Source organism: Cibotium barometz, chromosome 33, assembly GCF_041138505.1.
Source record: "Cibotium barometz isolate CiBa-2024 chromosome 33, ASM4113850v1, whole genome shotgun sequence".
NCBI lineage: Eukaryota > Viridiplantae > Streptophyta > Polypodiopsida > Cyatheales > Cibotiaceae > Cibotium > Cibotium barometz.
The window spans coordinates 12,435,090-12,461,823 of NC_141078.1; the positions used below are offsets into that span (position 1 = coordinate 12,435,090).

The 26,734-nt window shown below is 42.5% G+C and overlaps 1 pseudogene; it reads left to right on the forward strand.

Annotated features, from left to right (window-relative positions):
* Positions 1 to 7,607: 7,607 nt before the first annotated feature.
* On the forward strand, positions 7,608 to 8,330 carry LOC147619309 (polyadenylate-binding protein 2 pseudogene; annotated as a pseudogene).
* Positions 8,331 to 26,734: the final 18,404 nt, after the last annotated feature.

Sequence of the window (26,734 nt, forward strand, 5' to 3'; positions counted from 1 at the left end):
CCCACTCCCAGCACTTCATGGTATGATGCCTGAATAGAAGTTTACAAGCTGTATTGCATATGTGCATATTCTTGGTAAAGTAAGAACAAATTTTGATCCAAAGGTAGATAAATGCATCTTTATTAGTTATGCTATGGAGCAGAAACGTTATAGATATTATAACCCTACCACTCATCGTGAGATGTGAGTAAGTAGATGTTGTCTGTGATGAGATGAGTGTTGGTATGCACCAACAATGAAGGTAGTAGAAGATGCAAATGTAAGAATTGCTGATGTTGTACCACATGTAGAGCAGCAATCACATGTGCTTAGTGGACTTGGAAAGTACTCCAGAGAAATAGATCCAATGTTAGCACATGGTCAAGAAGGTTGAGGACATATGTACGTACATATGTATCACAAAAAGGAAAGGAAAATGCAGATTAACCTTTTGTGCCTGATCTATCATAGCAGGTCACTCATATGTGAATGGTGACTCTAGCAGCTCTGACAAGAGCCTTGACGAGGAGCTTGGCATTCCATTTGTGGTTACTCCTCATCTATGGAGAACCAGGGCTATATTGAGGACACTTGGCATAGTGATCCAAGTGTATGTAGTTCTCTGAAGGTTAGGTACCCTTTTGACAGGTGGAGATATGATGGATATACAACCCATCATTATGCTTACATGGTTAAAACAATACAAGAGTTGAAGCCCACATGTTTTGAGCACCCACTTGGAAATAAGAAATGGGAAGATGCCATGAATGAGGAGATGGCAACATTGGATGCAAATGCAACATGGGAGTTAGTGCCTTTGCCTAAGAAAAAGAAGGCAATCGGATGTAAAAGGGTGTATAAAATCAAGCATAACACTGATGGTTCAGTGAGGCTATGTGTAGACTTATGACATCATTGAATATGAGGAGACATTTAACTCAGTTGCAAGAATGGAAATTGTGAGAGCTTTCATTGCTATGGATATAGAAAATGGTTGGTCTTTACATCAAATGGATGTAAATAATGCCTTCTTTCATGAGGATCTAGAAGAAGAAGTATACATGTTGTAGCCACCAGGTTATGAGAGTGATGCACAACCAAATTTTGGGTTCAGATTACCCAATGGAAGTGGAGGAAAATCAAATTATATATTTGGCAATACTTCTCATGCTCCTCAAAAGTCTACAAGTGTTGATGGGAATCCTCCTAATGATGCTACCAAGAGCAAGTTCATAAGGCACAACCACATGAATGAATTGAGAAGTTGAAAGACTTGAGCTTAAAATGTGGAGAGAAATGGAACAAGGAGCATTACAAATTTTGCAAACAAGGAATGTTAAGATTAAGATGGTATACTCTGAAGTATTGGAAGATGATAATGAGAAAGAGGCTGAGATCTTAAATGATTTCCAAGACTTTAAGGAGAGTGACCATGATTATGAGCCATCATATGGTGAATTTCCTTTCGATCCCGATGGCACTAAACATTGGTCACAAGTTGATTGTGATGATTGCTTACCTATGTGTACTTTGGAGGATACTTGTATGGAACCAATCTTATGCACATTGTCCCATGATTTGTATGCCGGGTGCAAAGGAGCAAACACTTTGAGGGTTAAGGCATACATCAATTGAAGAGTTTCTCATGTGTTGGTGGTGGATAGTGGAAGTACACATAGCTTTGTGAATATAAATCCATATGTAGTCTCAATTTACAGCCCATGTGTTTGACAAATTTGCATAAAGTACAAGTGGCAAAAAGGGCTGAAATGGATTGCAAAATGGTATGTCATGATGTGGCATTGGTGCTTCCACATGATTACACTTCCAAAGTGTATTTGTTAATGCTTGAACTGGGTCCATTGATATAATCTTGGGGTGTGGTTGGTTATTTACTCTTGGATGCATAACCATGAACTTCCAACGTGGTTACATGGAGTTTATGCATGTATGGAAGAGGTGTCAATTTGTGGGGCAACCATACACCAAAGTTGAACCTTATTAATTACACTCAATTCAAAAGGAAACTCAACAAGTTAAGTATGGTATATGTATTACAGTTTTGTAGGGAGGATGAAATTGGCAATGAAGGCAAGGTCACATATGAAGAAATGGCAAAGTTTTTGGAAGAGGATAGAGATATATTTCAAATGCCAAAATTCTTGCCACCTATGCAAGAGATTGATCATGGAATAGAGCTTGAGCCTAACTCTAGGCCTATCAACAAGCCACTATATAGATTGTCAAAAGTGGAGAAAGATGAGGTGGCTAAGAAAGTTAAAGAATTAATGGATATGGGATGGGTTGAGTCCCCATTTGCATCGTGTGTTGTTGGTGAAGGAGGAGGATGGTACCTTTCAAATATGCATTGATTATAGGTATGTGAACAAGATTTGAATAAACAATAGGTATCCTATGCCAAGGATTGATGATCTATTGGATGAGATGAAGGTTGCCAAGTGTCAGGTAAAAATCTGAGAAGTGTTTTGGGTCTGTGTACATATGGGATGCATGGTTTGCGGATAAGCTTTGCTCTGAATGCCCTGGCAAATGTAAAGAGCGGGTGGTTTTGCAGTGAGATGGTATGCGTGTCATTTTTTTTGGGAGCAGATGCTGGAGATTTGGAAGTTTTTTATTGCAACAATGTGGTGTGCGGGTGGTTACCAAATGCAGGGCACCGACTGCAATGATCGTGTTTTGGTAATAATGATGATTACGAGCTTGTGGTGGGTAGCTCTTGTTTTGGAAGGTCGTGGGTGCCATTTGTTCAGGAAAAACACAAGGAGAAGGAGGGGCCATTGTAGTATTGTGTGGCCATCTAATTGAGATTGTAAAGGAAAATAAAAAGAAAAATAATGATACAAGTGTGGCCAGCGATAGCCACATGGAGGCTTTGTACGCTGCCAGCAGACATCTAGAAGGTTGGCAAGCGTGGAGCAAACGGAAATTGTGGAGAGGAGCCTAAAAAAGGAAGCGATGAGCTGGTTTGAAAGGTGGCACCGAAGGGAATCGTTGAAAAGAAGACCTCTCGTGTGAGGGAGGAGAGCCAAGCCAACGCAGAGGTTGCTCTCTGGTAATTCTGCAAAAAGAGGCGCAAGGGGTAGCAGTCGCTGTTTGAAACCGGGAGACCTCTGGTGTGAGCATGGCTGGAGCGCAGCAGTTGACGCAAACAGAAGAGTGGTCGCCTTGCAGGAGAGAGCCTGGCTGGGGATTCTGCAGAGACAGAGGCTAGACAAGAGCTTGGCGTAGCTGGCTGGCAACAGAGCGCCAGGCATGGAAGTAGGCCACCTTTGTGAGACGGCTGGCGACTGTGTGAAGGCAACGGCTGGGGAGCCTTTTGGAGGCAGAGGTGACTGGTGATACGAGCTAGTGGACTCGGTGTGTGTGTGACCGCCTGAGGAGAGAGGGACGTGGAAGCCGGTAGCGCATGAGGGCTCGAACTGTAGAGGCTGGTAGCTGAAGCAAAGGATGGTGACAAGGAGGTGGTGGCCGCCTCTGGACAAGAGAATCAAGGGCTGTGGGCAAGCAAGGGGAGAGATGTTTCTCTGTTGGTAGTCGCTGGGAAAAGCTGGAGCATAGAGAGGAAGAGAGAGCTCATGTGTGGGGTGTTTTGCTGATTAGCTGCGGTTGATGTCACAGGGCAGCTCGAGGGCAAAGGTGATGTGTTTTTTGAGGAAGGGTGAGAGAGGGATTAGCCAAGATCAATGGGGACAGCTGGGTGAGTATACATCCTTGTGTTGATGTGAGGGTCGTGTATGTGAGAAGGTTGTGTGAGTGAAGCTTTTGTGTCGAAAGAAGCTGTATGAAGTGTAGATTGGAAATCAAAGATGAAAGACACTAGTGATGTGTCTGGTTATGTTGTTGTGTTGGTATCCTGTGTGTGTTGATTTGCAGGAGAAGGCGTGATTGACGTGTTTGGTGGTGTAGTCCACGGGTTTACACTCTCACAGCGCACTTTGTGCCAGCCTTCGATTACCTCGTCATGCACACGGTGGAACTGTAAGTGTTGTTGGGTGTTTACTTATTGGTGCCCTTGTTTTGGCTGTCTTTTTGGTGTGGGTGGTGTGGTGAACTGTGTGAGAAGTATTCCAGCCAGTGGGCTGGTGGTGCCCCCGTTGGTGTTAGTGTTTCCAAAGTTGGGAGGTGAAGGGCTATAGAGGCATGGTCTTTCTTTCTTGTTTTCACCTCACATTCTTTCTGGTGCCCCCACTGAGGAGAGCTCAGGTATATTTCTCTTGCCTACGAGGGTGTATGCCCCAGAGTAGGAGATTGAAGGAAGGTATTTCCAGTTTTTTTCTTTGGTTTGAAGGTGAGGCTTGAGGATCAAAATGATGTCGTATCCAGAGTTTTTTGGTGGTCCTAATGAAGATGTAGCAGATTTTCTTGAAAGAATGGAGGTTGCATGCATAAGCAACCACATCAATGAGCCAGCATAGATATTGCGGTTGCTAAATATATGTTTGAAGGGGAGTGCAAGGATTTGGTATAGAGCTTATGAGGAGTCGTTAAAGGATGCTGAGCCACGCATTCCAATGATTGAGGATGGATTGAAGACTGCTCTTTTGAACAGGTTCAAGAAGGTCGAGGATCCAGATAGAGTTTGGCATGAAGTGTAGGGGTTGACACAGGGCGAATTGGAGCCAATTGATATTATGTGAAGAAATTCTCTTTGCTGTGGGAGACTTTGTGTAGGGCTTTGGGAGAGGATCAAGTACCTCCGGACATGATGAAGAAGGATTGTTTTATTGCAGGATTGAAAGGAGGCATTCGCTGGAAGGTTGAATTAAAGAAGCCCAGGTCTTATGAGGATGCGGTGGAGATTGCCAAATCAAAGGATTGGAAGTTGCAACGGATGAACCAGCTGGTTCCAGTGGGAATGAGGCCTGAAATGAGAAGGGTAGAAGCGGTACCGATGAGAACCGTGCTGGAAAGAGTGCAACCGACAGAAACTCAGGTGAATAATGCCATACCACAAGGGACAAAGGTAGTACCCACAGCTATTACAGCTTTTGATGAAGGGCTTCAACAGGACATGAGGCAAATGGTGGATTGTATGAAGAATCTGAGTTTGAAAATGATGGAGAACATAGGTAGTGGTCGTGGTTTTGGCAGGGGTCGTCGTTTCATCCCTACATGTTGGAATTATGGTGAACTTAGACATCTAAGTACAGATTGTGATAAGCCTCAGCGAATGGGGGGTGATATGTATCCCTTACCCTCTCAGATTCCCAATAGGGCAAATGATTATGGAATTGAAATTAAAGGTAAAGAAGGGACCAGTGGGTTGACAAATGAGGAGAAGGGTAAAACTAAGGTGATAGATGTGGTCACCCTTGAGAAGACAAAGGAGAAGGGTAAAACTAAGGTGATAGATGTGGTTACCCTTGAGAAGACAAAGGAGACAGAAGCTGATGTAATGCCTTTAGGGAAACGGACGCCACAGGAAAGGGAAAGCAGGGATGCTGCAGGGCCTAGCAAGAAGAAAGGTAAAGTGAAGGAAGGAGGGGATGTAAAGGTCAAGCGGAAGCAAAAGTCTCATAGGAAGTTTTAGGTGACTGATTTTCCACTGGGGGTTGGGCAGGATAGCTACAATTTATAGGAGGACATGGCTGGAAGGATTGATGATATGACTAGTAGCACCACTACTAGTGAAGGAACAGAGGACACTTCATCCAGTGAGGAGGATGCAGACATGGATGCCGTGGTTATTGATGAGGAACTGCTTGGTGATGAGGTTTCCCAATAAGAAGAGGCCATACAGGAAGAATGCGAGGAAGTACAAGTGAATCATGAGCAAAGGTATGCATGTGATGTGAAAGAGTATGCTTTTAAGCCTTTGGATGATGTACCATTGTGGGATGAATGGGATATAGAAAGTCTGCAGGATGATGAACCTGAGTTGGAGCTGGATGATCAGATGTGCATTAATGTTAAGAAAGCCACAAGCAGAATTGATGCTATGAAGGAGGAGCAACACCAGAAGTCTATGAATGATGTTGATGCTATGGATGAGATTATGGATGCTGTGATAGATGAATTTCTTGTTGGCCTTGATAAAGGTGAGCATACAGGAACTGAGGTGGATGCTTTGGCAATGGTGCCTTTTGAAGGGGAGTTTGTTTTGCCTGTAGTGGTTGGCTTTGATGGTGATGCTCCTTATGTTGATGGACAAGGAAATGCTATGGCACAGCATGTTTTTTTTATGAAGCTTTTATCAATTATTACCCTCAGCAGGAATTGCTTCACTAGTTCTCCAATATTGGTGTTGATTATATCAGTGATTTTGGAATTGAGATGAGGCAGGATGGTGTGTATGTCCAAAGCTTTGTTTCCAGAAGTTCTTATGTACCGATTGATGACCCCTGGATCGAAGCCATTTTTAGCAATTTTTAGGGTTTAAATAGGGTCAATTGTGGTTATTTTAGGTGCATTTTCACAGTATTTGAAAGCATGTGTGTGTGGAATGTCATGGTATTTGCATGCATCATGATTGTCGATGTTGTCCATTGGTGGAAGCACATTGCATGGGAATGGTGACGATTAATATTATTTTGTGCATAAAGAGGAGGTTGTATGTAAGTGGGTAGAGAGAAGAGAGAGATCGAGGGGAAGAGAACGAGGGTTAGTATGGTTAGGTGGGAACATAAATTTGTAGACCTTAATGTGGTTATAAATAGAAAAATTCCAAATTAAAAAATGGAGGGGTGGGTAGTTTTAGCAACCGTTGGTACCCACCAACTTCTTGAGAGAATAGAAGAGAGAGAGAGAAAACGTTTCTTTCTCTGGCTAGCGTGGAGAACACGAGTAGGAGGAGGAGGAGGTAAGCCTGCTTTTTTTTTGTTTGTTTGTTGATTAATGTGTGTGTGTGTGTAAGAGTTTGTTGCCGCTGCTGCCAGCGCTGCATAGTCGAAGAGAGAGAGAGAGAAGCTTTCGTTTCAAGATTCCAAGGCATTGAACCCATAGAAGGCCCTCTTCTGTATGGCGGCGACCGATACACCTCACTCCAACAAGGTGCTGGTTGTAACGAGGGCTGGTCACAAAAGGCTCGATTGGACTGCCCTCGTTTATGCTTTCAAACAAGTGGTGCAGCCCGGCGACAGGCTTGTAGTCTTGGGCATCATACCTTCGTCGCTCGTGACCGCTTCTGCTCTTGCAATACGCACTGAGAAAGGGCCGCTCTCAGTGCCGCTCATTCCGTTCTTTTAAAATTTACATAGTACAGTATCCACGATAGATGGAGATTAAACATGCACGTAGTAGAGAAATATACACAGAGGTTATGAAAGAGAGAGAGAGGGTGCGCGCGCGAGAGAGAGAGAGAGACTCTGGTCATTGCTTTTCTCTTGTTGTCTGTGTGCGTGAGAGTGAGTGAGAGAGAGAGAGAGTAAGTGAGAGAGAGAGAGAGAGAGAGAGAGTAAGTGAGAGAGAGAGAGAGAGAGACTCTCTCTCTATTAGAGGAGGAGAGTGAGAGAGGTTATCAGCATTCACAGAGGGCAGCCGCATGGAGAGGAGACGGCCGATTGTGACACAGCCGAGCATCCAAGGATGATAGCATAGCAGGGGGGCTGCTGCCATGTAAAGAGAGAGAGAGAGGAATAGAAGTGTGTGTGTGTGCGTTGCAGGGAGCGATGGCGCAGATGGTGCAGGCTCAGCAGCAAGCTTCGGCTATCGTCATGCCTGCCTCCGTGGGGCCACCCAGCCTGTACGTCATGACCTCCCTCTACGTGGGGGACCTTGACCCCAGCATCGCAGAAACTCAGCTCTACGAGCTTTTCAACCAAGTCGGGCAGGTGGTTTCCATTAGGGTTTGCCGGGACCTGATGACCAAAAGATCTCTGGGATATGCCTATGTGAATTACAATAATGCGCAAGACGCATCTCATGCTATGGAGTTACTGAACTTCACCCCTGTGAATGGAAAGTCCATACGGATAATGTATTCTCATCGTGATCTGAGCATCCTCAAAAGTGGAGCAGCCGACATTTTTATCAAGAATTTAGACAAAGATATAGACAACAAGGCCTTACACGACACATTTTCTGTTTTTGGCCCCATCCTTTCATGTCGAGTAGCCTTGGATGAGTCAGGCAATTCCAAGGGCCATGGCTTTGTTCAGTTTGAACAAGATGAGTCTGCCCAAACTGCAATTGAGAAAGTCAATGGCATGCTTATAAATGAGAAACAGGTTTTCGTTGGTCCATTTCTCAGTAGGCAGGAACGAGATCTGGCTGGTGCTGGATCAAAGTTTAATAATGTGTATGTCAAGAACCTTGTTGACGCCACCTCTGATGATGAACTGAAGAAGGTTTTTGAAGCCTTTGGACCCATCAGCCGTGTGGTGGTGGGGTAGGGAGCCACCATGTGTCGGAGTCACACCTTCACGGTGTGAGTCTCACAAGGCCAATGGGGTACCTATGGTGGCTAGCCTATGTAGCTAGGTCTCGACCGTGCACTTTGCATGGAACAAGGTTGCCAAGGCTTAATGGACATAGCCTGGCCGTGAGGTCATGAAGAGGGGACCGGCTTGCAACGAAGGCAAAGGTACCGGGGTGCCAAGTTTCAAACGAGTCACTAACGTGATGGTGTCTTGGCTTAGAGAGGCCGCATGGCTCAGAGGACAGAGCCTAGGCCGCATCTTGGAGCCGACTGGCATACACATGGGCAAGGTACCATTATGGAGAGCTTAGCCACACTACTAAGAGGGATGCTCGTGAAAAGAGTACGCACACACCTAGGAGCCACATGGGTGGCGGACTAGTCGTTTGGGCCGTTCAACATTGGAAGGTTATCATGGTAGACAGTGAGAGAGAGAAAGAAACGTGTGTGTATATGTGGGAGGTCTCCATGCTCTCAAGCTAAAATGAGGAGAGAGAAGGTGAGGAACCATAGCAAGTAGAGGAGACATTATGTGTGGGTAGAAGAAGAAGGAAAGAAGAGAGAGGGCAATATGGCTACGCTATATGTGTACATGCAAAATAGGAAAGAGAGAGAAAGAGATTTGATCACTTTGACATGGTGCATACTTAAAAGTAAAAGCATGAGAGTGTGAGAGAATGTATTAGATTGTGTGCATTATTCTTGTGTTTGTGTTTCAGGAGGAGGAAGAGAAAGAAAGAAGAAGAAGAAGAAGAGAGTTCACGAGAATAATAAGTAGAGAGAGAGAAGAAAGAAAGAAAGAGTTTTGAAGTGTGAAAGAGAGAGAGTGAAGAGTGGAGTGAAGTGAAGATTAGCCAAATGTTGAATGCAGTGATGCTGTTGTGCAGATTGATTGAAACGTGGAAGTGTTGGAAATATCGGTTCTTTTTCATTAAATTCTTGGAAACAATTTACACAAAACCATTTTGATATTAAATTACTTTATTCAGTTTAGAATGGTGAAGTTGTGTCTTGAAGATCTGTTGGGTCGTAGTAGTTTGTTCTTTTTCATTTGTGTGTCTGTGTGGGTGTGTGTAAATAAAACATTGTAAGTTATTTCATACAAAAAGATGTCTTTTCGGTGTGTGTTTCTAGGATTTAGGTTGTGTGTGGTTGTTATTTAGGACGCATTCACTGTTTTAGTGGGTATTTAGTGCATTGGACTAGAGAGTAGGAAGGCCAGTCACCGATGTGGGAAGTGGGATGGCAAGACATGCCTTGGGAAGATGACAGAGTTTCTTTGATCACATGGAATAGAGATGTTTTGGTTACATTGTATGATGCTCAATTGACGGAGGGAAACGTGGTCATATGCTTTTTGCTGCTGATCATGAATGATTCAGCAGGCTAGGGTTTGGGCAAAGTATGTCAGGTAAAAATCTGAGAAGTGTTTTGGGTCTGTGTACTTATGCAAACGGGAAGTGTGGAGAGGAGCCTAAAAAAGGAAGCGATGTGCTGGTTTGAAAGGAGGCGCCGAAGGGAAAACAGCGGCCTCGTTGAAAAGAAGACCTCTCATGTGAGGGAGGAGAGCCAAGCCAACGCAGAGGTCGTTCTCTGGTAATTCTACAGAAAGAGGCGCAAGGGGTAGCAGCCGCTGTTTGAAATCGGGAGACCTCTGGTGTGAGCGCGGCTGGAGCGTAGCAGTTGACGCAAACAGAAGAGTGGTCGCCTTGCAGGAGAGAGCCTGGCTGGGGATTCTGCACAGACAGAGGCCAGACAAGAGCTTGGCGTAGCTGGCTCTGCTGGCGACAGAGCGCCAGGCGTGGAAGTAGGCCACCTTTGTGACGGCTGACGGTGGCGACTGTGTGAAGGCAACGGCTGGGGAGCCTTTTGGAGGCAAAGGTGATTGGTGATACGAGCTGGTGGACTCGATGTGTGTGTGACCGCCTGAGGAGAGAGGGACGTGGAAGCCGGTAGCGCATGAGGGCTCGGACTATAGAGGCTGGTAGCTGAAGCAAAGGATGGTGACAAGGAGGTGGTGGCCGCCTCTGGACAAGAGAATCAAGGGCTGTGGGCAAGCAAGGGGAGAGATGTTTCTCTGTTGGTAGTCGCTGGGAAAAGCTGGAGCACAGAGAGGAAGAGAGAGCTCATGTGTGGGGTGTTTTGCTGATTAGCTGCGGTTGATGTCACAGGGCAGCTCGAGGGCAAAGGTGATGTGTTTTTTGAGGAAGGGTGAGAGAGGGATTAGCCAAGATCAATGGGGACAGCTGGGTGAGTATACATCCTTGTGTTGATGTGAGGGTCGTGTATGTGAGAAGGTTGTGTGAGTGAAGCTTCTGTGTCGGAAGAAGCTGTATGAAGTGTAGATTGGAAATCAAAGATGAAAGACACTGGTGATGTGTCTGGTTATGTTGTTGTGTTGGTATCCTGTGTGTGTTGATTTGCAGGAGAAGGCGTGATTGACGTGTTTAGTGGTGTAGTGCACGGGTTTACACTCTCACAGCGCACTTTGTGCCAGCCTTCGATTACCTCGTCATGCACACGGTGGAACTGTAAGTGTTGTTGGGTGTTTACTTATTGGTGCCTCTGTTTTGGCTATCTTTCTGGTGTGGGTGGTGTGGTGAACTGTGTGAGAAGTATTCCAGCCGGTGGTGGCTGCCCCCGTTGGTGTTAGTGTTTCCAAAGTTGGGAGGTGAAGGGCTATAGAGGCATGGTCTTTCTTTCTTGTTTTCACCTCACACCAAGTTCTCCACAAAGATTGATTTGAGGTCCCGGCTATCGTCAAATAAGGATGAAGAGTGGTGATGAGATTAAGAAGGCATTTATAACCAAAAGGGGATTGTATCATTATATGGTGATGCCATTTGGGTTATGAAATGCCACTTTTCAAGCCTTAATGAATAAAATGCTACAGCCATACCTCTTCAAGTTTGGGTTGTTATTCTTTGATGACATTTTGGTGTATTGAAAAATTTAAGAGGAGAATTTGGTCATATTTGCAAGGATTTTAATGTACTTAGAGCCAACAAATTGTATGCAAAGGAGATTAAATGCACTTTCATGGCAAGTGAAGCTGAGTATCTTGGTCACATTGTGGGTGAAAATGGCATTAGAGTGGACCTAAAAAAGGTGGAATGTGTGAAGAATTGTCCTATACCTAAGAATATCACTCAACTAAGGAGATTCTTAGGGATTTGTTCATTCTACTAAAGGTTCATTGGAGAAGTATGCTTACATAGAGGCTCCATTGACCGATAAATTTAAGAAGGAGGCATTTCTTTGGGATGCAACATCCCATAAAAGTTTTTAAGAGTTGAAGAGAACGCTTACTTCTACCCCAATTTTGGTATGCCCAGATTTCACCAAGCCTTTCACTATTAGAGTGGATGCATGTGGATTTCACCAAGCCTTTCACTATTAGAGTGGATGCATGCGGAAGAGGTATTGGTGCCATGTTGTATTAAGTCCATGGGGTAATTACATTTGAAAGCCATGAACTTGATGATAAAGAGAAGGAGATTCATGCTTATGATCACTTAGATATGAGTGCTATACTACATGTGATCAAGAAATGGCATCACTATCTCTATATGGAAACAAGTTTTATGTGAGAAGTGACCATAGGGTTCTCAATTATTTCCTTTCTCAACTGAATCTCTCACTCAAGAAAAGGCAATGGCTGGCAACCCTTCAAAATTATGATTTGGAAATCACTTATACAAAGGGGAAGGATAATGTGGTAGTGGCTAATTCCCTCTCAAGAATGTGGTAGTTGGGTGATTCCCTCTCAAGAATGTGGGCATGTACATTGTCATGGAAGTGCATAAACATTGGATAAAAGACATCCAAGAGAGTATATGTTTCATGAGGAGACTTCACAAATGATGCAAAAATTATAGCTTGATATTTGTGAAGAGTTACCTCATTTTTGGGTGCAAAATGGACTCCTTTACTTCAAGGAGAAGGTGTATCTTGTACCTCGTTCGACTTCCAAGAAGAAGGTGTTGGATAAGATGCATGGTTCTCCCATGGGGCAAGAAACCTGTGAATGTGATATGATGATATCTGAATGGATGTGATGTAATGTGAATGGAGATAGATGTGATGTGATGTGATGTGTATCTAGGTAGATGTGAATGGATGAGATGTGATGTGAATGGATATGATAGGATGTGATGTGGATCGAGATAGATGTGAATGGATGAGATGTGATGTGATATGGATATGGGTAGATGTGAATGGATAAGATGTGATGAGGATGGATGTGATGTGATATGTGATGAGGATCTGAATAGATGTAATTGGATGTGATGAGATGTGATGTGGATGAATGTGATGTGATGTGGATAGATGTGATGAGATGTAATATGATATGATTGGATGAGATTTGATGAAGGATGATGGGAATAGATATGACTAGATGTGGAATAAGCAAAGTTAATTGATTTAGAAGAATGTTGAATAATGAGAAATGATGTGGAACAATGTGAAAAGATGAGAGTTCGTTATAAACTATATTTATGACGTGTTTTTAAATGATTGTTTTATGACCTATTTTTAAATGATTGTTTTATGTCAAGAATGGTGGGGAACCATCTGGTGAATGAGGTCGTGGAGACCTAAGTGATAAAGTTGCAACAGGTACGGAGAGTCAACGGAGGGTGTCTCGCGTAGCAAGGTCGGTCAAGGTCTTGACCTCGATTTAAATGGTGAGCTTCTGGTACGGTGGATGAGGGACCAAGGAAGCGGCCTATGAGTGAAGCGCTAGGTTTCCTGCGAAGGAGCCTAGAGGGTGCTGACCATACGACGGTGCTCGGGCTCTGGGTCACTAAAGATACCCACGCGTGCGTCGAGGAAGAAAAATGGAACAAGGTGTTAGAGTTGTTTTCTGAACTCGGGCATGGATCTGGTTGATTGTCCTTGCTTGTCCTTAACGAATGAGTCCATGGCTCTTTTATATGGATCTGTTGGTTGATCTTGCTGACCCTCAATGAAGAGTCCATCTGGATTTTCTTATGTGATTATATTGCCACTATGAGCTAGGAACTCTTGAAAAGGTCCCTGAGTGAACAGGTGGTGAGTATTCTAGTTGCCACCAATGATGCCATAGGTACACCGATGAAGGAATGATTGGAAATTAGAATTCAAGCTAGATATTTTGGAGGATTATGATCAGTGATACTATGGTTTCATTAAAATATTGTTTTAAAGACAACTGAATCTGTGAAAAAGGCAATTTCATATTGGGTGTGTAAGTGGTGTGACTATCTTGAAGTTTGCTTGAAGCACTCGCTAGGGGGCCTGGGAACTCTATTCCCTGGTACCCGGGACAAAACATAACCAAATTTCTAAATGGATCCTATCACTACAGTGGTTGGGCGGTTGGCTAACCCATAGGCTGGACTAATGGATCCCTAAAATGAGACTCAATTCTGTTAAGTTACGATAGTTGAAGTAAATCCCGGATAACCCTTGTTCTAGGAAAAGAATCAAAACGGCTCTGCCTCTTGATGAAAAAAGTGTATGATCCAAGTGTAAGTCTTTTTCTTATTCTGACCATGTGACTTACGGGTTCGGTCGGATCAATTTGGTTAGTTAAGGCTCTTGACTACGTTAGAATAAAAATATCCTGGAGGAATCGCCTATGTCTGCTGGGCGAGGGAAGTTTTTCTGGGTTCGGTTTTGAAAGAACCAAGGGATTAGTCTCTTGTCTGGATATCCGTGGGCGAGGCCCCGAGTGAGAGGTCCTGCCTTGCGTAACAAGTGCTACTTTCGCTGCTAGCACCCCCGAAATTTGTTGCGCGGAGGGGGCATGGATCTTTCAATCTACCTCCTATGAATGAGGATGGCATGGTGGAATATATTTCTAAGAGAGTGTTGGGCATGAGGGAAAGTGTACTTCACAATTGTTCTTTTTCTAGAAATACCTTGTTGAATGGAAGGGATTACCTCAAGATGAAGCTACATGGTGGCAGTCTACCTGCATATTTGAAGGATATGAGCACTGATTGAATACAGAGAATTGAGCCATGTAACAGTGAATATTGTTGCTGTAACTTTTTGAGCCATGTAGCAATGAATATTCTTGTTGTAATTTTCAGAGATTCACTGTTTGGAGGCTAATATGATGCTCAATTTGGGATGCTATTGATATATGCACTTAATGGGGAGTGTGTATCACATGATGCTATGTTTTGGTGGTTGTTCAGTGAGCATTACATGAGATTATGAATCTCTTAAGAATGTCTACGCTCTCTTGGACAATTTTGGGATAATTTTTCTACATGGTGAATCTACATGTATATAGTGAACATCTTTATACCAATGAAGTCAAAGAATGCTTCGAGGACAAAACATATTTGGGTGCGGATGATTTGTAATTTTGTGGTGGCCATGTTTTCATGGGCATGTTCATACGTTGGGCTTTGGGGCCTAGGCTAATTGAGTGTGAAATAGGCCAAGGTATATAAGACAATGTTCATAGTTGTAAAGGTACCTTGATATCTTTTATGAATACACATTACTTTGATGCCTATGGCACAAGAATCCATGGTGAGATTATCCCATATGAGATCTAGGATGGTGACCAACACTCATGTTGTCTACCCATGTAATGAGTGGGACTTCTTCTAGCATATTATCATGCATGCATATTGAGAAAGTTGAAGAGATTTCACAAATTTACAATGACAATGTGGATTTTGAGTTACCCCGAAGGTACGTGATCCTTCAGCGCCACCAATGCAAGGAATAGAGCAAGCACATGATGGCCATTGTTGGGTGAAACCTGTGGTGGAGAGTCTTGTAAAGTTTTTTGAGTAGTCCGAAAGAGTTCTTGTGGAGAATTGTTTGAGTGCACTTATGCCTTGTGTGGAAGCAAGACTATGCACACCGACGAATACAACATTATGGATTGGTAAGGTTTATACCTTAGCTCAATTTCAATAAACATTGATTGATAAGAGCATTTATTGGGACTTTGTGTTTTTTTAAATATAATAGATAAGCTCACACAGAAGCTTACCTAACTTGGCTTAACATTAGATGGATATGGCTCTCTAGCTTGTTTCTAATGCAAGACCATACCTATATGTAAAAGCATTTGTGATGCTACAGTGTAAGCATGATGACCCACATATGACTAGGTTAATGATACACCAGGGGAAACATTTACATGAGGTGCAAAAAGGCACATCAAGAAAAAAATTAAAAAAGATAAGAGAACTTGTGCAAGGGGTAGTTTCAGAGGTTGCTACAAGTGGTCCAAGGAAGATACAAATGGATATCAAAAAATAACTTACATTGGATGTAGTGTTAGAAAGCATACGAGGGATGGATTAAATATTAGCAGCATGGAGTTGTCTCTATTATTGGAACACATGCATCCCCTAATTTAATGTCAAAGGTAAATTTAACTCCCTATTGATTTTAATTTCTTGATTGTGCTTCTCAACATAGTTTTACGTAAATTTTTAAGTTTTCCAGCTCTCTTGTAGATTTAGGAGGATGGTACATGCTTCTGGAATCAACAGTATAGTGCACGGTGCAGAGTCTAGTATCCTAAATTTGAAGAGACAATGCGCTTTTGAGTTCTTCAACGGTAGGCATTTTCCTAGGAAAGATTTGGATGAGCCAGAACGGTGTTACATGTTTAAAATATCAACCACAAGCCGCCCTACATCAAGGCTAGACCTAGTGAACCGTATTCATCAAATAGGAGACAATGATTTAAGAAGGGCTTGGTTTTGTTTTGATCACATAGGCGTGTGCATGGATGGACTACAATGGCTTTACATGTATATGATCCAAGGTACAATATAGTCTTGCAAAATTTCTAAAAATTGTGAACTTCTTTACAACAATTATTTTACAAGCTGTTATATTGCATCACTCTAGCAATTGTCATGTTCAAGTGCCCACCATTAGACGAGAACCTTCTAGACAAAAAAGAAAATCGCCCCCCGGCCGACATGCAAATCGAGGCCGGCACCCCAAATTTAGACCATACACACTTACCAGGGTGCCCGTACGATGGCAGCACAAGAACCAAAGGACGGCCGCCCATTGTGTGGTCTACACGTAGTACCGCTACGTGGACACCCATGCTGCCAGACCAGATAAGGTACATGCGTACCACTCCTTTCCCTGTTAACCGACACCGTACCTTCCCTGAGCCATGCAGGCCACTGATCCACAGCCTTTGCTGGTACACCGTACCTTTTCCCCTGAGCCATGCAGGCCACTGATCCACAGCCTTTGCTGGTACACCGTCCTTTCATCCTTGCTTTGCGTAGCACCTGTACTCGTACCCCACAGTTATATAAATCCCCGCCGGGGTGCTCCATGGGCAACAAACATTTTTGCGTAGCCTATGCTCTGCTGTGCCGTGCCGTCCCTGTGCCGTGTACTTGCTGTAGTACAGCCAACCCTCTCACACCCCCTCATTGGCCCCTTTTCAGATAAGGCAATTTTCCTCTATCCCCCTCTTGCTAGGAGGCAGTTTCCTCTATCCCCCTCTTGCTAGGAGAGGTAGTGTCCTTAACTCTTCTCTCCCCCCCGCGTGTGAAGAGACTTACAGCAGCCCTCATCCCTTCTCCCCTTTTGCAAAACGTTTTTATGTTAAGGACATCTCACAATCCCCCCCCATTTGCATGGACTTTAGTAAGAGGTTTTAGCCTTAAGAGAGGGTTCGTGCATTGTGGTCTTTTGCTCATACGATGAGCAAACGATCTCAGAATTGAGATCCGACTGAAGCGTTTCCACCGCGAGACAGCGAGCCCTACAAGACGACATCTAAGATGGCCCCTTCCCAAAAATGTCAGAATATTACCTCGGGAGGAGTGTGCAACAACGAGATTAGGGAAGATGCTCTCGATGCGGCTCCAACCCTCTCTTTACAAGCTCCTCAAGGAAATGGTGGCCAAGTTAGCTTGGTTATCTTTTAAAGAAGAGTTTTTTATATATTAGTATTAATAAATGTGTATCTTTTCCTTTTAAAATAATGACAAAATTGTATGAAGTTATGAATTGTGTGATGTTGTATTCAATAAATTGCATTGAAATTGTTATCTTTAAAGAGTGCAAGTTTTTCCTGGCTTCGACGCTAACTCCGTTCCGTGCTTGTGTAGCCGGGTGGCGGCGTCATTAGCAAATCCCGAGAATGGCCCAAGGTATCCCTCATACCATTGGGAGAATAAGGTTCGTCGATTGAGGCGAGAGATTATGATGCTGCGTAGTTTTGAGGGCCTAGGCTAGTGCGGTGAATAAGCCCACCCTAGTGTGCAGACATCCCTCTGAGGGGCGGGAGGATCGAGAAATGGAGCTTGAGAGGGCGACAGGCTCGCTTGAGTCCTCGCCCCACCAATGGCCGACGATGAGGTGTATGGTCCCGTAGGGTTACTCCCAACATCATGTAGAGGCTGGAAGGCCGAATTCTAGATCATCGGCAGTATAAAGGAAAAGAATAAGATAGCCGGTTTGGCTTGTATGAAATTGATTCATGTATAAACTTTTTTATAAATCTTATCTTTGGCATTATTGTACTGTGAAAAAAGGCTGTTTTAACAAACCTTGTGAAAAGGGCCTTAATTAAGGAATATGTTTATTTATGTCAAACAGTGTGGTAGGATTAATTAGAAAACAAATTGACGTGTGAGTAGGGTGGAAAGTGGGAGGATGGAATGCACCGACGACGGCACCATCCTACGGACGGGTGAACCCGATTAGTCGAGTAGCTTTCCAATAGATTAAGTGAAAGCCCTAGGCTAGATAAATAGGTTCTTAGGCAACTCTATTCTAGAAGACTAGGCCAGCGGCTGTGCCTTGCATGGATGAGAAAAAAAGCATTGCCTCTAGAAATCAAGTCTAGTAGTTGTCCAATTTTTGATGAATTACCCTATGGGTGATTTGATTTTTAGAAGATCACGCTTCCCTCCTGCGGGATAGGACTAGGTCTTACCTATGAATCGTATCTTTGAATCTCTACATGGTCAAGGTGTCGATAAATAGAAAATTTTCTCCAAGAAATAAGACTAATTATATTAGTCTTAGATCTTTGTAATAAAACTCCTCCTTGTAAATATTTGGAAATAAAATGATTTCAATGTTTTACTCTCCAAAGTAAGAATTGTGCAAATATGAATCTTGTAATCTTAAAAATTGTTTTTACTATGATGGCCAGGACAATCACCCTCCACTTCCCATGCGCTTTACACTGATATCCAAGAGAAGAAGCTCTTGCTCAAGCAAATGCAACCTCCCTCCTTTAAAGGAGAAGGTTCAAAGATTGAGAAGGATGCTGAAGTCTGGATTGAAGCGATGGACGATTATTTCTCTGTTGCCGGTACTGGAGTAGCAAATCAGTCTATGCTTGCACGGTTTTGCCTCATCGAAGATGCTAAACTCTGGTGGAAACAGTGGTGCCGTGACAAGGGAGTCACCGAGCATTCTCAAACGTGGGAAGACATCAAGCAGGCCATGAAGGAAAGATATCTTCCCCCATCCCATGAATCCATAAAGATGAATGAGTTTTTTAGTCTTAGGCAGTGCAGCTTAACTCTTGAGGACTACTATTCCAAATTTATCACTCTTCGAAAGTATGCCCCAGCTATGACTACTTCCCAGCAAGTGGCTCATTTCTGCCAAGGGTTAAATGAACCCTTAGATTCCTGCCTTGAAGCAATGAGGCCAAGCACATTACAGGATGCTCTCATACGAGCAAAGCCCCTTGTGTATGAAAGAAATGAGGACTGACAAACCTAAGCATCAAAAGAGATCTTACCCTGAGGCAAATCCTAAAGATCACCCCTACAAGAAACCCCAACAAAATTTCCCCTACTACAAAAGAGGGTGACAAGGCAACTCTTTTGTCCCCCGCTCGTATGTTGCTTCTTCCAGAAAAGGCCCTCTGTGTTTTGAGTGCAATGAGCCGGGACACTTTAGGGCCAACTGTCCCAAGATGGCAACATCATTTCCCCAAGGTGGCAAAGGAAATCAAGGCCGTGGAACCCCTATCCACCAAGGTACAAGAGGCAGTAAATGTGGCAGAGGCCAGCCTCTAACCAAGCAAACTGATTCTAGAATTTTCCAGATCAGTTTGGTCAATTTTTTACCATTTTTGGGTCAATTCAGCTTACTTTTTGGATCTAGATTTGAAACAGGAGAGAAGAGAGATGAAAATATCTCATTTTATTGATTAAAAATTGGGGGACTTCATGAGGGGAGATCCCCACACAGAGGTGTCAAAATTCAGTTTTTTAATTCTTTTCTTTGGTCCTTAGTCCACTCTTCATCTTATGTGAGCATTTACTCATTTTTGGGGGGTTTTTCTTTTATTCTACAATTTATCTCCTCCCTACATTTGGATTAATCTCATTGGCCTGTCAAACCTTTGTTTGGACCTTAATCCAAAATTTTTTGAAAACAGGGGCCCTTAGGTCTTTTGTGCACATCATAATTTATTTCTAATGCGTCTTTGGAATTTTTTTAAACTTCTGGGAGAATTTATTTTAATAAGAAGGGATATTTTTCCATCCAAAGATATCTAAAAACTGAACTATCTCTCTCTAGAACATTTTCTCTCTCTAGGTCAAAACAGGTAGAAACAAGATCTTTTATTATTCTGAAAAGGGGATTGATTACAGGGGAAGAAACTGGACATCTTAAGGGGATGGGGAGGAATCTTACAAGTATGGCGGATTGTGAGCATGCATTCAACATGCATCATTACTACCTAAAGAGAATGCAGGGAATAGGGATAGCTTGAGTTCCTTGCAAGCAAACACACACACACACACACACACACACACACACACAAGAGTACAAGACACAAGAGAGAGATGGATGGCTGAATTTTCTTCTATCTTCTTCTCTTATCTATAACCATATAACTAAAAGATAAGCGTATATACATAAAGGGAAAGTAATCTCCTACAATAACATACAATGGTTGGTCCATAGTGTGAATCCGACTATATGAGCTAGCGCTATAACTATGCCATAACTCTATTACGCCAAAGTGGCTGTCACATAGCCTGTCATCCACTGGTGGCATATCAACCATAATCTCACAAACCATGCCAGTGGTATCATTGCGGAAGGTATCGCCTAGGTGGTTCATCAATGTTCGCAACACTAGTTGAGCTCGATATCTCAACACTCCTCCTCGAGCTCAAGTTCACACACTACACTCCAAGTAAGCTCCTAAACCTATGGATCTTCTTTGTGCATGATGCCTTCGTGAAATATCTCAGCCACCTAATCCTCTGTGCTAACATATATCAGATCTACATCACCTGCTAGAACCTTATCCCTCACAAAGTGATAATTCACCTCAATGTTCTTCGTTTCTAGCATGGTCTACCTGGCTCAAGTATGGCCCAGTAATGGTCATGTAGATCAAGATACCCACTATGCACTTGTACATAGTGGGGCCTCCAAAAGCTCTACAAAAGGCTTAGAGAACTCACTTGTCTTTGTCAATGCTACGTGGGGATACTCTTGATTCCATATTCTCCCAAAAGAAGACTTGGATAACTTCTTTTTTATATCCCAATTGAACAAGCGTTGTATTGATCTCATCTAATATGTCAACCTGCTTGTATGTTTCGGGTATCCTTAATTGAGTCTCCCTTGAGCCATCCAGCATAGTTCTACTCTTGGTAGGCATCCGCTCTGAGTTAACATTGATGAAGTCCTCAAGTAGTGCTCTAGCCATACCAGTATTCTCAAGGCTTCTTCGGACTATCCCTATGTTTCCATGTACATGTTGATGCACACCAACCTCAAACTTTTCCCTATAGAGGTAAAAGGATGTCTTCGGGATTCCATGCACCCCATACCATGATCGACAACAAACGCCCATCCCATTAAGTTTAAATTCATATTTAATCTTCTTTGTTTTTTAATCTTGTAGACAAGACACAGAGAGCACATAGTATATAATTTAATCTTCTTTGTTTTTTTTTCTTGAGATTGTCCCCAAAAATCTTGGCGTATGCACATTATCATGTTGCGATCTACAAGCTAACAACATTTGTTTCTACAACAATCAATAGAGGTAACCCTTTGCACTGATTCCATTGACAAACAGAAACTCAAAGTATAGCTTCTCTTTTTTGAGGTTCTCTCTCATTTGGAGTTCTTTTTATGAAAGTATAGCTTCTCTTTTTTGAGGTTGGGACCTCCTGAGCCACCATTGGATACTCAACAGTGTTCTACTCGCCATCACCCTGCATGTCTTCAAAGGCTACATAGCACTACAATTACGTATTGTCTAACATTGTAATTTTCTTGATAGGCCACTTAACTAAGTTGATGCTGTCCACCTCATAACCATTTCTACTTAATGTACCCTCTTGTGCCCTTTCAACAGCCACACCTACGCAATGCTCACCAAGTTGTTCAAAGTTGACACAATTTTTTGGAAGCACATACAGTATCAAACCCTTGTACATCATTTGGGTGTTGCTCTCATCCCATAAAAGGACATTTTTGCTCTTCCAAGGCTCTCGAGTTTTGATGTCAGACTCTAAAGATGTCACTAGTACAACATCCACAATTGGAGGTTCCATAAGACTAGCTTGTCAATCTGCATTTTCCATTTGCTCTCCAAAATTTGGAGAATCTCTAAAAGGCATTAACATAACTTTAGGCCAATGAACGGAAGTCCAAACTATACCTCTTTGATCTCTTGCATCCATAGTTGGAAGGGGAAGGTCTACATCCTTCACACATTTCTCTACAAACACAGACACATTCCCTTGACCGATCTTAGAGCCACTGCAAAACATCTCTGGATCTATTCTAGAGATGCAACCAACTCCAACAGATTCACTTGCTAGCATCATAAAGACCTTGTCTCCAAGTCGAGCATCCATACCTATCAATGATAACATCATAGAGTCAAGAGTAGATCATGCAAATCTCCAAGGATGAAAACATAATACACTCAATTTTGTTCATAATACTAGGGTATGTTTGAAAGGGCTATAATGGCTAGAAAGGTATGTATGTCCCCATTCTTGCATGACCCCAAGGCACATAGGTCATAGTGGAAATGGCCATGGGGCATCTAAGAATGGCCCTAGGGCCATTCTTAATGCTCTTCTACATTCAACAATGGATATGGGGCCATTCTAGCATGGCCTTGGTGGCACCCCACTTTCTTCCATGCTCTTGGGCATCCAAGAATGGCCCTAGGGCCATTCTTTTCTTATACAATAGGTGCAAGAATGAACATGGGGCATCCTAGAATGGCCCTAGGGCTAATCTTGATACTCTTATGCATGAAACAATGGCCCTAGGGCCATTCTAGCATTACCTTGGTGCCACCTAACCTTCTTACATGCTCTTGGGCAACAAACAAGAATGCCCATAGGGCCATTCTTTTCATGCTGCATAACCGGTGCAAGAATGGCCCAAGGGCTATTCTTTCATGGCAAATAATGTCATTGTTTTTCCTTAAAGGCCTCAAAGAGCATGCAAGATTGGCCCTAGGGCATCAAAGCATGGCCCTAGGGCCATCTTGCATGATCCGAAGACACATAGATCATGTTGGAATGGGGCAGCCAAGAATGGCCCTAGGACCATTCTTGATGCTCTTCTACATGCAAGAATAGATATGGGGCCATTATAGCGTGGCCTTGGTGGCACCCAACTTTCTTGCATGCTCTTGGGCATCCAAGAATGGCCATAGGGCCATTCTTTTCTTATACAATAGGTGCAAGAATGGCCATGGGGCATCCTAGAATGGCCCTAGGGCTAGACTAAAATGCTCTTGTTCTTGAAAAAATGGCCCTAAAACCATTATAGCATAGCCTTGGTGCCACTCGACCTTCTTGCATGCTCTTGGGCAAACAAGAATGCCCATAGGGCCATTCTTTTCATGCACAACAGGTGCAAGAATGGCCCCACGGCATTCTTTTCATGCACAACAGGTGCAAGAATGGCCCCACGGCCATTCTTTTCATGCACAACCGGTGCAAAAATGGCCCAAGGGCCATGCTTTCATGGCAAATAAGGTTATTGTTTTGCCTTAAAGGCCTCAAAGAGCATGCAAGATTGGCCCTAGAGCATCAAAGCATGGCCCCAGGGCCATTCTTGCATGACCCCAAGGCACATAGATCATGTTGGAAATAGCAACTAATCAACATCCTCTTTGTTGGTAGCTTGTTGGCCCTAGGGCCAAGCTACCATCAACAAAGTAACCACATCTTTGTTGGTAGATTGGCCCTAGGGCGGCCCTAGGGCCAAGCTGCTAGCAAACAAAGATGATGTAGATTTGTGTATGGTAGCTTGGCCCTAGGGCCAAGCTAGATTCTCTTGCAAGGGTCTAGGTAGCCAAGCCCCTAGGACCATTCTAAACTTTGGGAGAGATGGGCTAAAGTTTTTCAATTAAGAGTGGGAATTTGAAATTGGGCCTAAACTTTGGGAGGGATGGGCTAAATAGACTAAGAGAGTAGCTTGGCCGCCCTAGGATCAATCTCCATTTACATTTGCCCTACTCTACAAAAGAGAATCTAGAGTGGCCTTTGGACCAAGCTACCCACACAAAAGAATCTAGTTTGGCCCCACGGCCAAGCTACCATAAACAAAGTTATATCCTCAAATTTAAAATTAGAAACCCCCCCCTTTAATTTTTTTTAAAAAAATCAAACTTCCTCCAAAATTTGAAATTCGAATTTCCTCCCAAATTTTGAAATTTAAATTTCCTTCCAATATTATTTAAATATTTTTATTGGAATAGAAAAGAAAGAACACTATATAAAATAAATGTGCTTTTGTGTAAAAGAAAAATAAGTAAATTAATTCTAGAAAAATAAAGATAGATGCTATTAAGATATTATAATTATAGTAAATAGATTCTTTGAAATAATATGTACTTTAGTGAATAGTTTATTATTTTATTATTTCAAGTGAAAAAAGGAAAAATAGATAAAATAGTATATTTATAAAATTGAATATATAAAATAAGTGAGTGTAAATGTTGATATAATATATGATAATCTATAATAAATGTAATAATATATCACCAATTTTTTTGTATATTAATATAATAATTAAAAAATATTGGTATCGTATAGTATACAACATATATGTTTGTGCCTAAAAAATATGATTACATATAAATATTATTTGTGTGTGTGTGCTACATTATATTAAGCATTTCTTCGAGTTATATAATGGTTAGCCATTATATAATGGCTAACCATTATATTAACCATAATATAATGGTTAATATAGGTTAACGATTATATAATGAGTAACGGTTACATTACTCATTATATAATCGTTAACCTATATTAACCATTATATTATGGTTAATGCTTACATAACCATAATATAATGGTTAAACTATATTAGCAACCCTAGCTTTAGCTTTGCTTATACAGCTAGCCCCACGAAAGCAGCTATATAAGCGAGAAGAGGGAGGCAAGTACAAGCCGTAAGTGAGTAGAGGGAGGTGAGTACATGCGGAGGTTGAGGTGTAGGAGGCAGAGGCAGAGGCAGAGGCGGTGGTGGCAGATTTCATCGTCTTCTAAGAGAGCGTGAAAGTAGGAGGTGGGATGGCCTGAATTTGACAAAATAACTCCAGAGCTTCTTCAACGGCTAGAGCTTCTTCAACTAGTAGGTAGCAAATCAAATTTAAAGAAGCTGAATTGTAACTTACATATCGAAAGCTAGAGGTGGGAGGAGGAGGCGCAAGAAAAGGTTCTCCTCCTGATTACTAATTTCTTTTTTTAAATTGGAATCTCACTCTCTTCTCTCGACCTCTGTTCATTCAAACACCAACACACCGCCCCCCTCTCACACACAATTAATATCTCTCTAATTAGTTTAATTTAAAATCTAATTAATCTCTCGCACACAATTCTCTCTCTCTCTCTCTAATTAATCTCTCACACATAATTCTCTCTCTCTCTCTCTCTCTCTCTCTCTCTCTCTCTCTCTCTCTAATTATTTTAATTTGTTTAAAATCTAACTAATGTTTAGATTCTAATTTATGTATAACTAGTGTTTACAATCTAGTTAGTGTTTGATTGGTTTAGTTTAATTAATGATTAATTAGTTTATTTTAGAGTTATTTAGTTTAAAATTAACATATGCATATGAATTAAACCTACTTCAATGGAACTTCACATACGTAAGAAAATCAAACTAGAAGGAAGTGCACCTTTTCATTGTTTTGGTTGGATTTTGATGATGTGCCGATGCATGGAAGGCTTGGGAGGGGAAACGTTTGAGTCCAAACTGGGGGAAAATTTTGGAATATTATGAATTTAAAATTGGGTGGGAAACTTTGGGAGAGATGGACTAGACAGTCTAAATCAAGAGTGGGGATTTGAAATTGGGTCTAAACTTTGAGGGAGATGGGCTGAATAGATTGAGAGAGTAGATTGGCCTCCATATACATTGGCCCTAATGTACACAAGAGAATCTAGAGTGGCCTTGGGACCAAGATACCACACACAAAAGAATCTAGATTGGCCCTAGGGCCAAGCTACCATGAACAAAGTTACATCCTCGAATTTGAAATTCAAATTATCTCCCAAAATTTAAAATTTGAATTTTCTCCCAAAATTTAAAATTTTAATTTTCCCCTGAAGTTGAATTTGTCATTCCCTTGTCATGCATCACAGGTGAAAAAATGGCCGTAGGACCATTCTTGCATGACCCCAAGGCCTCAAGGTCATTTTGGGATGGCCATGGAGGCATCCAAGATTGGCCGTAGGGCCATTCTTTTTCATGCACAACATTAGGAAGAATGGCCCTAGGGCCATTTTTGCATGACCCCAAGGCCTCAAGGTCATTTTTGGGATGGCCATGGGGAATCCAAGAATGGCCCTAGGGCCATTCTTTTCATGCATAACTAGTGTAAGGACCATTCATACATGACCCCAAGGCCTCAAATATCCACCATTTCATGCACAACAGGTGGAAGAATGGCCCAAGGGGAATTCTTGTATGACTCCAAGGCCTCAAGGTCATTTTGGGATGGTCATGGGGCATCCAAGAATAGCCCTAGGGCCATTCTTTTCATGCTCAATAGGTGTAAGTACCATTCCTACATGACCCCAAGGCCTCAAGGTCATTTTGGAATGGCCATAGGGCATTCAAGAATGGCCGTAGAACCATTCTTACCATGCACAACATGTGTAAGGACCATTCTTGTATTGCCCTTGGGCCTCAAGGTCATTTTAGAATGGTCATGGGGCTTCCAAGAATGGCCCTTGGGCCATTCTTTTCATGTACAGCAGGTGGTGGAATGGCCCAAGGGCCATTCTTGCATGAGCCCAAGACCTCAAGGTCATTTTGGGATGGACATTAGAGCATTTTTCCATGTATTTTTCTCATGTACTTTTGCCTGAAAATTGCATGATATCCACTATGTGGTGAAGA